Raw genomic sequence first — 14,222 nt, 5'->3', positions numbered from 1 at the left:
GTGGATGAGAAGGGGGACGAGGAAAAGGGGGACGACAAGAAGGAGACGGGAGGAAAAGGGAGACGACAAGAGGGAGACGGGAGACAGTGGCGTCAGAAGGGGGGTGCGGGGGGTGCGGGCCGCACCCGGGTGTCACCCGCCGAGGGGTGACACCAAGGTGCAGGCTCCCCCTCGGTGACAGGAGGCGGGTGCTGCACTGTAACATCATGTGCAGCACTCGGCTCCTGTCACAGAGAGGGAGCCTGCACTGCCCGCACCTCCGGCACTCCCCATTGATAACTAAGTGCTGGCGGTCTCGGGACGCGAAGCCACGCCCCTGTTCCCAAGGCCACGCCTCCTCCATCGAGGCCACGCCCCTTTTCGGCGGAGTGCGCGGCTCCGCCGCGCTCAAGGCATCCCTCCCCGCACCGGGTGTCACCGCGGGGAGGGACGCCACTGACGGGAGGAAAAGGGGGACGACAAGAGGGAGACGGGAGGAAAGGGGGACAAACAGAGGGAGATGACAGAAGGTGGTAAAACAGAGGAGAGTAGCAATAAACAGCTAGTGACTCTGCAAATAATTATATATATATATTAGGGGTGTGCACCGGCCACTTTTCGTGTTTTGTGTTTTGGATCTGGATCTTTCTTCGTGTTTTGGATCTGGATTGGTTTTGCCAAAACCACCCTTCCGTGTTTTGGGTTCTGGGTTTTGTGTTTTGGATCTGTATTTTTTTTTTAAAAAGCATAAAAACAGCTAAAATCACAGAATTTGTGTGTTTTTCTGCTCCTATGCTATTATTAACCTCAATAACCTTAATTTCCACTCATTTCCAGTCTATTCTGAACACCTCACACCTCACAATAGTGTTTTTATGTCCAAAAGGTTGCACCGAGGTAGCTGGATGACTATGCTAAGCGACACAAGTGGGCGGCACAAACACGTGGCCCATCTAGGAGTGACACTGCAGTGGCAGACAGGATGGCAGTTTGAAATACTAGGCCCCAAACAGTACATAATGCAAAGAAAAAAAAGAGGTGCAAGATGGAATTGTCCTCCCACCCACCCTTATGTTGTATAAACAGGACATGCACACTTTAACAAACCAAACATTTCAGCGCCAGGGTCTGCCACACGACTGTGGCTGACATGATTGGTTCATTTGGGCCCCCACAAAACAAGCTGGCAATTAATCTGTCCCTGCACAAACTGGCTCTACGGAGGCAAGATGTCGTCCTCATCCTGCGATTCCTCACCCTCTTCAGTGTTGTGTACATCCTCATCCTCACAGAGTATTAATTCGTCCCCGCTGGAATCCACAACCACAGATCCCTCTGTACATTCTGGAGGCTGGACTCCCTGGAAGAGTTGATAATTAATTTTATGAACATCATCTTCTCCACATTTTGTGGAAGCAACCTCCTACGCCTTTTGCTGACAAGGTTCCCGGCTGCACTAAACACTCTTTCGGAGTACACACTGGAGGGGGGGCAACTCAGGTAAAATAGAGCCAGTTTGTACATGGACCTCCAAATTGCTTCTTTTTCCTGCCAGTACAGGTACGGACTGTCTGACATGCCTACTTGGATGCTGTCACCGATGTAATCCTTTAACAGACAGACGCACGCTTGTCGCTGCTGCTTTAAGGATGCAGGTGCGGCTACAGCCCACACATTTCACAAAGACAGAAAAAAAAAGAAGAATATTTTTATTGTTTGTGGAGCGCACTTTGAGGGTGTCACCACCCTTTAACAGACAGACGCACGCTTGTCGCTGCTGCTTTAAGGATGCAGGTGCGGCTACAGCCCACACATTTCACAAAGACAGAAAAAAAAAGAAGAATATTTTTATTGTTTGTGGAGCGCACTTTGAGGGTGTCACCACCCTTTAACAGACAGACGCACGCTTGTCGCTGCTGCTTTGAGGACAGTATCATATGCAGTGACAGTAGACTTGTCAGAAATTGTTGGCACATCCTTCAGTCCGGACCAGATGTCCAAACCGGCCCTTGACTTATGACACAGGCGCACGCTTGGCGCTGCTACTGTGTTGCTGCACGTGCGGCTACATCGCACACAAGTCACAAACACATAAAAAAAATATTTTTTATTTTTTGGAGCACTTTGAGGGTTACACCACCCTTTAACACGCAGACGCACGCTTGTCACTGCTGTTTTGAGGATGCAAGTGCGGCTACAGCCCACACAATTCACAAAGACAGAACAAAAAGAATATTTTTATTGTTTGTGGAGCGCACTTTGAGGGTTACACCACCCTTTAACAGACAGATGCACGCTTGTCGCTGCTGCTTTAAGGATGCAGGTGCGGCTACAGCCCACACATTTCACAAAGACAGAAAAAAAAGAATATTTTTATTGTTTGTGGAGCGCACTTTGAGGGTTACACCACCCTTTAACAGACAGACGCACGCTTGTTGCTGCTGCTTTGGGGATGCAGGTGGAATCTAGACGGGATTTGGAACCGGGGACACACTACCTCCATCAATTGTCTAAATTCCACTGCACTAATGGCGGATACCGGACCCACGTCTAACACCAACATAGCAGTCAAGGCCTCAGTTATACGTTTTGCTTCAGGATGACTGCTGTCGTACTTCATCCTCCTCGCTAAGGACTGTTGGAGGGTCAATTGTTTAGTAAAAGTGGTGGTGTTCCTACTTCCTCTCTGGGATGATGAACAACTCCCAGCAGCAGCAACAGCACTAGGAGGAAGTGGTTCTTGATCTTTCCCTATTTTATTTTTATCGGAGAAAGTTTGGTCCTCCATTTATTTTATATTGATATATACGTGCGGCTAAAGCGCACACAAACACAGAAAATATTTTTTTATTTTTGCTGGAGAGTAGTGCACTTTGTGGGTTACACCACCCTTTAAGAAATGAGCCAGCCGGCTCTTTACTTATGGGACACAGGCGCACGCTTGGCGCTGCTCCTTTGTTGATGCACGTGCAGCCACAGTGCACACAATTCACAAACACAGAAAATATATATTTTTTTGGTTTGGACTGGAGTGTACTTTGGGGGTTACAGCACCCTTTAACGGTCAAGCCAGCCGGCCCTTTACTTATGACACAGGCGCACGCTTGGCACTACTTTGTTGATGCACGTGCGGCTACTGCGCACACAATTCACAAACACAGAAAATAATTTTTTATTTGGTTTGGAGTGTACTTTGGGGGTTACAGCACCCTTTAACGGTCAAGCCAGCCGGCCCTTTACTTATGACACAGGCGCACGCTTGGCACTACTTTGTTGATGCACGTGCGGCTACTGAGCACACAATTCACAAACACAGAAAAAATATTTTGTTATTTGGTTTGGAGTGTACTTTGGGGGTTACAGCACCCTTTAATGGTCAAGCCAGCCGGCCCTTTACTTATGACACAGGCGCACGCTTGGCACTACTTTGTTGATGCACGTGCGGCTACTGCGCACACAATTCACAAACACAGAAAATATTTTTTTATTTGGTTTGGACTGGAGTGTACTTTGGGGGTTACAGCACCCTTTAACGGTCAAGCCAGCCGGCCCTTTACTTATGACACAGGCGCACGCTTGGCACTACTTTGTTGATGCACGTGCGGCTACTGCGCACACAATTTACAAACACAGAAAATATTTTTTTGGGGGGTTTGGACTGGAGTGTACTTTGGGGGTTACAGCACCCTTTAACGGTCAAGCCAGCCGGCCCTTTACTTATGACACAGGCGCACGCTTGGCACTACTTTGTTGATGCACGTGCGGCTACTGCGCACACAATTCACAAACACAGAAATTTTTTTATTTTTTTAGCACTTGGGGGGAGCACCCCTGATGGACAGAGCACCCCCTGGACAACACTACAGCACCCCTTTAGGACTGGGACACTGCACAGGACTTTGGAGTGGACACAGCCCCTATGGAGAACTGACTGCACAACACAGTCCAGCCAGCCCCTATGGACTTTGAAGTAGTGGACAACAGCAGCACAGCGCAGCACAGCACAGCACAACACTACTCTGCACTACACTACACTACACTACACAGCCCAGCCAGCCCTAACTTCCACCCTCCCTCTTCACTGTCCACAGCCGAGTGAGAAAATGGCGCCGACGCGGGTACCTTATATAGGATCCAAAACCCGCGAGACCCGGAAGGCGGGATGATGACGTTTTGCCTCGATTTCAGATCCGAGTCAGGCGGGAAAAGTCGAGCCTGACTCGGATCGGCCTCGGATCGGGGGTGCTCGGGGGGGTTCGGATTTCAGAAATCCGAACCCGCTCACCCCTAATATATATATATATATATATATATATAAACAGGTAGTGAAAGCAGTGTTGACAGTAAGAAAAATTTTTTTCAGTGAAACTTACCCAGACATCAGAAGACCAGAGTCCACTCCATTGAACTCAGCTGGAGTTGTGTCATGAGTCGGGGGAGTGGAAGCAACACATACCGCGGCAGGATGGGGTCAGATGAGACTGGCAGCAGCTAGACTGCGAGGGGGAGGTGCTGCAGTAGAGGTAACTGGCAGCACGGACTGTGACTGCGGGAGCTGGCTACAGCAGCTCAGACTGCAGGGGGGGTAGTTGGATTAGGCTGGCTGGCTACACTGCGGGGGGGGTGCAGGGGCTGGCTAAAGCTGCTGGGGTCAGTTTGGAGTGGGCTGTCATTAGCGCATGGTGCGGGGGAAGGGGAACTGCTACACTGCGGGGGAAGGAGGGAGCTGCTACACTGCTGGTGAGGAGAGGGCTGCAGCAGCCTTACACTGACTGCACATCACAGGGGTGGAGACGGAAGCTGATTGGAGGTGCCGTCTTGCTGTGGTGACTCCGCCTCCTGGGCTTCCAGTGGAAGGACTGCATCTCCTCCTACGACAGTGTTGCGACCTTTCCCCGGCCGGTGCCAGCAGCAGTTTAAACAGCAAGCAGCAGGATCTCTCATTCTTAGAATGAGAGATCCTGGATTTCTTGATGAGAGAGTGCCAGATTTTGGGGGGTGGGCCCGGCCACGGGCCCCTTAGGACCCAACTGGCCCTAGGCGGTCGCCTAGGCTGCCTTATGGTAAATCCGGCCCTGGCACCAATGTTGTACTCTGTAAGAAAGATAACAAGAGGGATTACTTAAGGCCTTATTCAGAGGTTATGCAGACTTAATGGTTTACAGAAAACTCTGATGGCTGCTGATCGGCAAATGCGAAGGATCTGCACTGCTCATGTGCCCATCCACTTCTGTGATGACAGTCACAGTGCCCCCTTGACATGTTGCAGCCGTTTGAGGGTGGGTTAGGGTTGGTGACAGCCAGCATCCCAGAAAGTGGGATGCAGCTTCACTGGCCCCAGAGGCGTGAACTTCATGGCCATCCTGAGTAATCTAAGGCTTTAGTCGGTCACAGAAGCTAGCAGGAGGTGTCTTTTTACACAAAACGCCTCCTGGGGAGTTAGCATGATTTTGCATTGTCACTGTGTCCAAAGACAAAGCGCCAATACAAATAGCTTAAAACTATAAATCAGTCCCTTAGTGTATTAGAAATTGTCAGGTTGCGGCCTAGGATCGGTCGTTGCTCACCTTCCCCTGATCTCCCATGGGGTCAGACGTCAGGTGCGGCGGAGGGTAATGTGCTGAGTATTATACTTAGTGCCATGTGAACTGCCTTGGACTGCTCCATGCCTGGTTTCTGCGGTTGCAGTCATTGATGTGGCCATGACAGTTTGCATCACCTGACGACTCCATACCCAATGGTAGCATGACAGTGGTCAGCTGACGCTGTCAACCAATGATCTGCTACTGCTGGGGATAAAGCCAGACTGTGGACCACAGGAAGTTGCCTGAGCAATGTTGTCATTTTCCAGTGTCTGCTGATGCAACTTCGTTCCAGGTCTGTCCAACTTTGTTCCAGGTGTTACTCCTGTGATTACCAGTGCCGACTCTTGTGTTCCAGGGTGTTCAGAATATCTCCCTAGTGCTTGCAGCAAATACCTAATCATTGTGCTACAGTGAGTTCAGAATATCTCTCCAGTGCTTGCAGCAATTACCAACCATAGTACAACTATCACTACAGCATCCAGCCACAGTACCACCGTCACTACAGGGTCCAGCCTCAGCTCTGCTATCACTATAGCGTCCAGCTTCAGTTCTGCTATCACTATAGCGTCCAGCCTCAGTACTGCTGTCACCACAGCGTCCAGCCTCAGTACCGCTGTCACTACAGCACCCAGCCTCAGTACCGTTGTCACTACAGCGTCCAGCCACAGTATCACTGTCAGTACAGTATCCAATCCTCAGTGCCATTGTGCTTCCTAGATCCTCCGGTGTATAGTTTGGAATCTATACAAGGGTATAGCATAATCCTTGTAAGAAGTATCCTCTAGGGCCACGGTAGCAAGGCTCTCTATTCCCGTGAGTACCAGTTACCTGGAGAATACCTCCCGGCTGGATAGACTCAGCACCTTTGTCAGGTCTTGTCAACGACTGGTACTCGTGGATGAGGAGTCCTTGTATACAGGCCCCATGTCTCAGATTACCTCTAGCCCTAAACCTCAGCTTGCACCCCTCAGTAGGGGATTCCATACAGCTGGTAGTGACACAAATTAGTTGGATCTCCCATATAAGAATTGCATGTACAGTATGTTAATTAGAAAACATCAGGCATACTAACCATTTTTATTAATGTCTCAGAAGTCTACACCGTGATTTTGTGCCAGACCAGATCTATCAAAGATTCCTAAAAATTAATCTCAGGCCACCGCCCCTTACAATACATTGTTAAAAAACATTGATCATAGATCCAAAGATTCTTTGTTCCCAAATCTGATTATCCACCAAACCAATAGAAACTCCTAAAGCCACAGTCACCCATCTCATGGGTGGAGGCAGTGCTGTTTGTCAACAGGAACAAGCAGTAACTCAGTTCCTGAACCTCTCATTAACTATGACATCATATCTTGGGCTAAAATGTCGTTTCCATAAGATTAAAATAAAACTAAAGTCCCTTTTGAGTGCCTTCTTTTCTAAATACTATATACACATATATATACATACATAATGTATTATGTGCAGGTTAATGTAAATGTAAACTCCACAGCTCAATTAATGCTCTGGATCTGTCACAAGCCTTGCCTTGCGCAAGTGCATCTTAATTTCTACTAAGGCCCTAGGCTGAAGAGACATGAGCAGTTTTTATATCCAAGAATTTCTAACTGTTTTGTTTTATATTTAGTGTACATGGCAACTTTTCAGTAGTGTCTTGTTTGTTTGTTTTACTATATTCCTTTCTATAGTGTTGCCATGCTATTTACCTTCCGTGCCACCTATGGAGTACGATGAGACCTGCTTCTTCTAATATGAGGCCATAACAAATTAGTCATTAGCATTTGGAATCTAACAGAGGATCTATGTAGACTAAAAGATACAGTAATACAGTCTACTGATATGAACTGTTAGGAATGGCAAACATGGATAGATTTCTGCCCATCCCCATAGATTTCCTATAGCTTTACATCTTCTCTTTCGAGGAGTGGATGTACTAAGCCTTGGAGAGAGATAATGTGGAGAGAGATAAAGTACCAACCAATCAGCTCCTAACTACCATTTTTCAAACACAGCCTGTAAAGTGAGTTAGGAGCTGATTGGTTGGTAATTTATCTCTCTCCATGGCTTAGTACATTTCCTCCTTACAGTGAGAACTGTAGAATTTTCCTACTTGGAGCCATGGAGTGGGGGATATGCACTCAACTGAAGATGTGAAGTATCTGAACTGGTGTATTGAAGTAATCGTATTTATTGATAACTAGGATTAGAATCAGTCAATAGTAAAAGGGTCAATATTAATGTAACACCTGTTACTAATAATTGATAGTGCCTCCACCCAGATTATATTTTATGCTGCTATCTAGGTTAATCTGGGAAAACCTAGGATGAGAATATGTGAACATACAGTCAGGTGCATAAATATTGGGACATTGATAGAATTTTCATATTTTGACCTCTATTCACCACCACAATGGCTTTGAAATGAAACAAATAAGATATTCTTTAACTGCAGACTTTCAGATTTAATTTGAGGGTAATTACATCCAAGTCAGGTGAACGGTGTAGGAATTACAATAATTTCTATATGTGCCTCCCACTTTTTAAGGGGCCAAAAGTAATGGGGCTATCAACTAAAAAGCTATTTCATGGACAGGTGTGGGCTATTCCCTCGTTATTTCATTATCAATTAAGCAGGTAAAAGGTCTGGAGTTGATTCTAGGTGTGACATTTGCATTTGGAATCAGTTGCTGTCGACTCTCAATATGAGATCCAAAGAGCTGTCACTATCAGTGAAGCAAGCCATCATTAGGCTGAAAACTCAAAACAAACCCATCAGAGAGATAGCAAAAACAATAGGTGTGGGCAAATCAACTGTTTGGAACATTATTAAAAAGAAAGAAATTACCGGAGAGCTCAGCAATACCAAAAGACCCGGGAGACCACGGAAATCAACTGTGGTGGATGACAGAAGAATTATTTCCCTGGTGAAGAAAAAACCCTTCACAACAGTTGGCCAAATCAAGAACACTCTCCAGGAGGTAGGTGTATATGTGTCAAAGTCAACAATGAAGAGAAGACTTCACAAGAGTGAATATAGAGGGTTCACCACAAGATGTAAACCATTGGTGAGCCTCAAAAACAGGAAGACAAGATTAGAGTTTGCCAAACAACATCTAAAAAAGCCATTACAGTTCTAGAACAACATCCTATGGACAGATGAGACAAAGATCAACTTGTACCAGAGTGATGGGAAGAGAAGAGTATGGAGAAGGAAAGGAACTGCTCATGATCCAAAACATACCACCTCACCAGTGAAGCATGGTGGTGGTAGTGTCATGGCATGGGCATGTATGGCTGCCAATGGAACTGGTTCCTTTGTATTTATTGATGATGTGACTGCTGACAAAAGCAGCAGAATGAATTCTGAAGTGTTTTGGGCAATATTATATGCTCAGATTCAGTCAAATGCTTCAGAACTCATTGGACGGCGCTTCATAGTGCAGATGGACAATGACCCGAAGCATACTGCAAAAGCAACCAAAGAGTTTTTTTAAGGCTAAAAAGTGGAATGTTATGCAATGGCCAAGTCAATCCCCTGACCTGAATCCGATTGAGCATGCATTTCACTTGATGAAGACAAAACTGAAGGGAAAATGCCCCAAGAACAAGCAGGAACTGAAGACATTTGCAGTAGCGGCCTGGCAGAGCATCACCAGGGATGAAACCCAGCGTCTGGTGATGTCTATGCGTTCCAGACTTCAGGCTGTACTTGCCTGCAAAGGATTTGCAATAAAGTATTAAAAAGTGAAAGATAGATTTAGGATTGTTTAGTTTGTCCCATTACTTTTGGCCCCTTAAAAAGTGGGAGGCACATATAGAAACCGTTGTAATTCCTGCACCGTTCACCTGATTTGGATGTAATTACCCTCAAATTAAATCAGAAAGTCTGCAGTTAAAGCACATCTTGTTTGTTTCATTTCAAAGCCATTGTGCTGGTGAATAGAGGCCAAAACATGAAAATTCTGTCAATGTCCCAATATTTATGCACCTGACTGTATGTATTGCTGAGTTATATATGAAATGTCAGTGCAATGCATAACAATACATATTTATTAATTATACTTATACCACTTTACTTTTCTATGTCTTCTTTAAGGTTCTTACGTTGCTGTCCCTTTGTACACTCCTCTTCCAGTAAGTAAACCACACTTGTAAATTTCAGCTATTAGAATATAAAAAATAACAACACACACATTTGCAATAAAGCATATACTTTCTTATTGCATTCTTTTGAAGTCCATAGGATATATTGCCTAATTACATGTAACACGCTTCCATCACAATTTATACAAATACATATGTGACTTAACCTTTACTTCCCCCTCTCTAACGTCTAGCATCAAATGTTGGTGTAACAGTTCCAGAGAAGTAAATCACTGCCAATTTCCAGTTCAATAGTCCAATCTATGCTTCCCCAGCAGTGAGACAATAACTAATGCAGTCCTTCAACAGTGTATGCAATGTAGCCCTCCACAATTTTAGTGCAGCCTGTGGAGGTTTGACACTCCTTTCCCTCAAGTATATTGTTATGGGCTTAAAAAAAGAGAGGCAGAAGTCAAAGTCAAAATTTTATATGTGAAATGGTTAATAACCCCTTGGTGCTAGGTTGTTGACTAATAACTTTAAATATATCACTGTCTCTAGTTGTTGTTATTACTTGCACAAGCAATTATGTTGCAGCTCCCAATCCATTGAGTGCAAAATGAGTTACTCTGTTATTAGAGAGGACTGGATCTGTTATAGTATTATACTATATAACACCGAAATCCCTTTTCTTCCCACGCAGCACTTCCTTTTCCTTCGATAGTTTCTAGCAATTTGGTAAATGACTTCTAAAAACAGTGCTGTACTTATGATTTTATTCCTATAAGGATTCCCACATGCCTCACATTTCTCCTGGTTAGACTTGTAGCTGATCCTCTAAGTTAGCTACTGACTGTAATATAATTATGGATGTATTCCAGATAATGTGAGTGGTACTCACTACATATGTATAGCGCTGCTGCTATACTTAATGTTATCCCTGTGTGTGTTCTCTGACACGGTCACTGTAATTGGCTATATTCAATATGTAAGTGGCAGCCAGAACAATAACCGGCATGTACCTCAGCCAGCCCGGCCTCCATATCAGCTGCTTCCCTGTCTGTCATCCGTCGGCTGTAGGACCCGGAAACCCCGCCTCTGAAGCCTCTGGCTTCCTATACTGCCGGGGAACGCTCCACTCTATAGCCGCCCGCGTCTCACCACTGCCGCTGCATCAGCCTTCACTCTGGGCAGCCAGACTTTATGCACAGCCACCGCTGCTGCTGGTAATCTAGGTACTGCAATGCTGAGAGACCTCTCCCATGCGGCTCCGGATGCCCTTCTCTGGCCGCGCTCAACCTGACTCCTGGCTGCAGTTTGTTACAGCTCTGAGGCAGCACTACGGGTGAGTCAGAGGACTTGGCTCTGGAAAGGTGAACAGCTGACTGACTCCAACTGCCACTGCCTCTCCCTCTTATTCCCTCATCCATGTGACCTGCTTCTCTCCCGCCTCTGTCATGAGCCCTTCTAGTACCTTCCACCTCTCCTATAATAGAGGCCCCTACCCTGCATGCTCAATGCCCTGACCCTGACTTCTACCTCCCTGTACAAAAAAATACAGGTTGCAGTCTATTAATACATTTATACATTCCATGAACATATTAACCCTATCATATTTACATTAATCCCACCCCAATCCATATTATTCTTAAACATCTACCTATCACTACATTAAAATGTCTGAATCCCAATTAGGGATGGTAAAAGGCTGTGGGTACCCCAATCACCTTCTCCCTTTGGGGGGTAAGATGCTCTTTTAGGGTTTGTCTCTCCATAAGTATTTTGATCTTGTAAGTACCAGTCGTTCCCCTGATGTGGTATACTATGAGTTCAGTGAGGGATGTAAACTTGGTGGTGAGTGATATGTAAATGGAAGCAGTGTCACACATGTATACTCCCCGAAATCTCTGTCCTGAATTTCTCTCTAGGATTTCTCCAGGGAGTGGGTCCCAATTAAAATGCAATATTAATGTCTCTTAAGGTGGGTACCCACCTTAACAGATATATCTGCAGATCGAGTGATCTGCAGATATATCTGTAGATGATGGTCATTCATATACACTGAATGACCATTATCTACCAGGCAGCCGCCGGTCCACGTGGCTGGCACTGCATGTGTACAGGCGATCGGCTGATCGCCCGTACACACTTGTCTGCAGATATATCTGCACAGCCGATGCAATAAGTCTGTGAAATATGTCGTTCACAGACATATCGCTGGTACACACAGGCTGACGGGCACCAGATTTATTGGCCGATCAATTGATCGGCCTATATCTGTCAGTGTGTACCCGGCTTAATACCCAGGATGTGGTGATCCTTATCTATAATCCTTCTGGGGTATAGCACTGTTTTATGACCCCTGCAGCGTCCTCTGGAGGGTGCGGCTGCAGATCAGTGTAACCCTCCACTACAGGTGAATCCCGGAGGTCCAGGTGTACAGTGTGAGTGAGTACTGTCTCTGTCTTATTCACACTGCTAAGAAATGTCTGTCTCAGTTTGATCCTGCTTCTGTGTTCTCCTGGCCGGACTGGACAAGTGGTGTCAGTTGCAGTGGCAATCAGGTCTGTAGTGCCTCGTGGTGCACTCCAGGACTGTGGGAAGCAGACCAACCTCGTGGTTGCGTTGTGCTGGGTTTAGACAAAAGTTTGGCGCTAATGCTGTTCTTGATTAATGTGGACTGAAACTCAAAACAGTTATAAGGTGAGATATTTTCTTTATTTAAGTATAAAAACTATATATATATATATATATATATATATATGTATGCGTGTGTATATATATATATATATATTATATAATATATATATATTCAAGATGAGTGGGTCTGGTTCTCTGAGAAATGCACCCACCCGAACTTCGCAATCCGGGCCGGGATCTGAGTCTGGCTCGGGTTTTCCCACCTAACTTGGATCCCAAAACAAGGCAAAACGTCATCATCCTGCTGTTGGATTCTCGTGGGTAAGTCCCTCCCAGTGGTGATTGGCACCATTTGCTTGCTAAGTCCCGGGCTGTAAGGGATGTGCTTCGTCCAAGGGGGCTGTTGTCCAATACAGGGGTATGCTGTGCTGGGTTATGTTACCCAATATAGGGGTTTGCTGTGCTGGGCTGTGTTGTCCAAACCAGGCAGGGTGTGCTGTGCTCTGTCCAAGGTGCTATGTTATTTATCATTGCTTTGCTAATCCAGGGGAGTGCTGTGCTATCCATCAAGCGGTGTGCTGTCCATCTAGTGTGCTGACCATCTAGTGTGATGTCCATCCACGGGCTGTAAAAAAATAAAGTAACTAAAAGTTAAAAGAAAAAAAATTACAAAAAGTTTAAAAAAAAAAATTTTTTGTGCTGTACCCCACACTGTGACGCTGTATGCTGTCTATCCCCCCAGTGTATCCAAAACACTGTGAGGCTGCTGTTTATATTGTGAGTGATACTGGAGGTTCATCATATTACAGTGTATAATTCATAAAGTATTGTGAGTAATACTGCAGTGTAAAATATTCATAAAAAATATTGTGACACTGTAAGTGGTAGCGCAGTGTTTTATTGATAAAAAATATTGTGACACTGTAAGTGGTAACACAGTGTAATATTCAACATGTATTGTGACACTGTATGTGGTAGTGCAGTGTATTCATAAAAAATATTTTGGCACTGTAAGTGGAAATGCAGTATAATATTCAACATGTATTTTGACACTAAGTGGTAGCGCAGTGTATTCATAAAAAATATTGTGACACTGCAAGTGGAAACGCAGTGTATTATTCAAATAAACAAATGTGTGACACTGTAAGTGGTAGCACAGTGTATTCATAAAAAATATTGTGACTCTGCAAGTGGAAATGCAGTGTATTATTCAATTAAAAATATTGTGACACTGCAAGTGAAAATGCAGTGTATTCTTCAATTAAAAATATTGTGACACTGCAAGTGGAAACGCAGTGTATTATTCAATTAAAAAATATTTTGACACTAACTGGTAGCGCAGTGTATTCATAAAAAATATTGTGACACTAAGTGGAAATTGAATGTATTATTCATAAAAAATATTGTTACACTGTAACTGGTAACGCAGTGTGTTATTCATAAAAAATATTGTGACACTGTAAGTGGTAGCGCAGTTTATTCATAAAAAATATTGTGACACTGTAGGTCATTATCTTGTAATATTTAAAATTGCTACAAATTGACATGTGTGATGTACCCCACTTCATTTGTGTTTGTTGATATGGAGAACGATCAGTTCAGAGGAGAGCAGGAACCACATACTAGTGCTGGAGCTGCCAGTGCCACCAGTCATGATGATACTAGTCCGTCTATATCATTTACTAAAGCCAATGCCCAAGGGCATACAGGGCTAAAGTCAGGGCATCTAAAATCAAAGAACCAATCTTTTACATTGGTAAAGAAAAAAACATCAAAGGGAAGTTATCTGTAGAAAGACATAAAATTGGCAATATGTCTTTCATCACACAAAGTGGCAGGTAAAGGATAAGGCCCTGGCCTTTATTTATGACTGGTGGTTCTGCCTATTATGATGATGTAAGCTCTTCTCCCTGTAGACGTTTAAGAAAA

Source organism: Taudactylus pleione, unplaced genomic scaffold (assembly GCF_031769625.1).
Source record: "Taudactylus pleione unplaced genomic scaffold, aTauple2 ptg000009l, whole genome shotgun sequence".
NCBI classification, from domain to species: Eukaryota; Metazoa; Chordata; class Amphibia; order Anura; family Myobatrachidae; genus Taudactylus; species Taudactylus pleione.
This window is presented reverse-complemented; position numbering follows the sequence as displayed.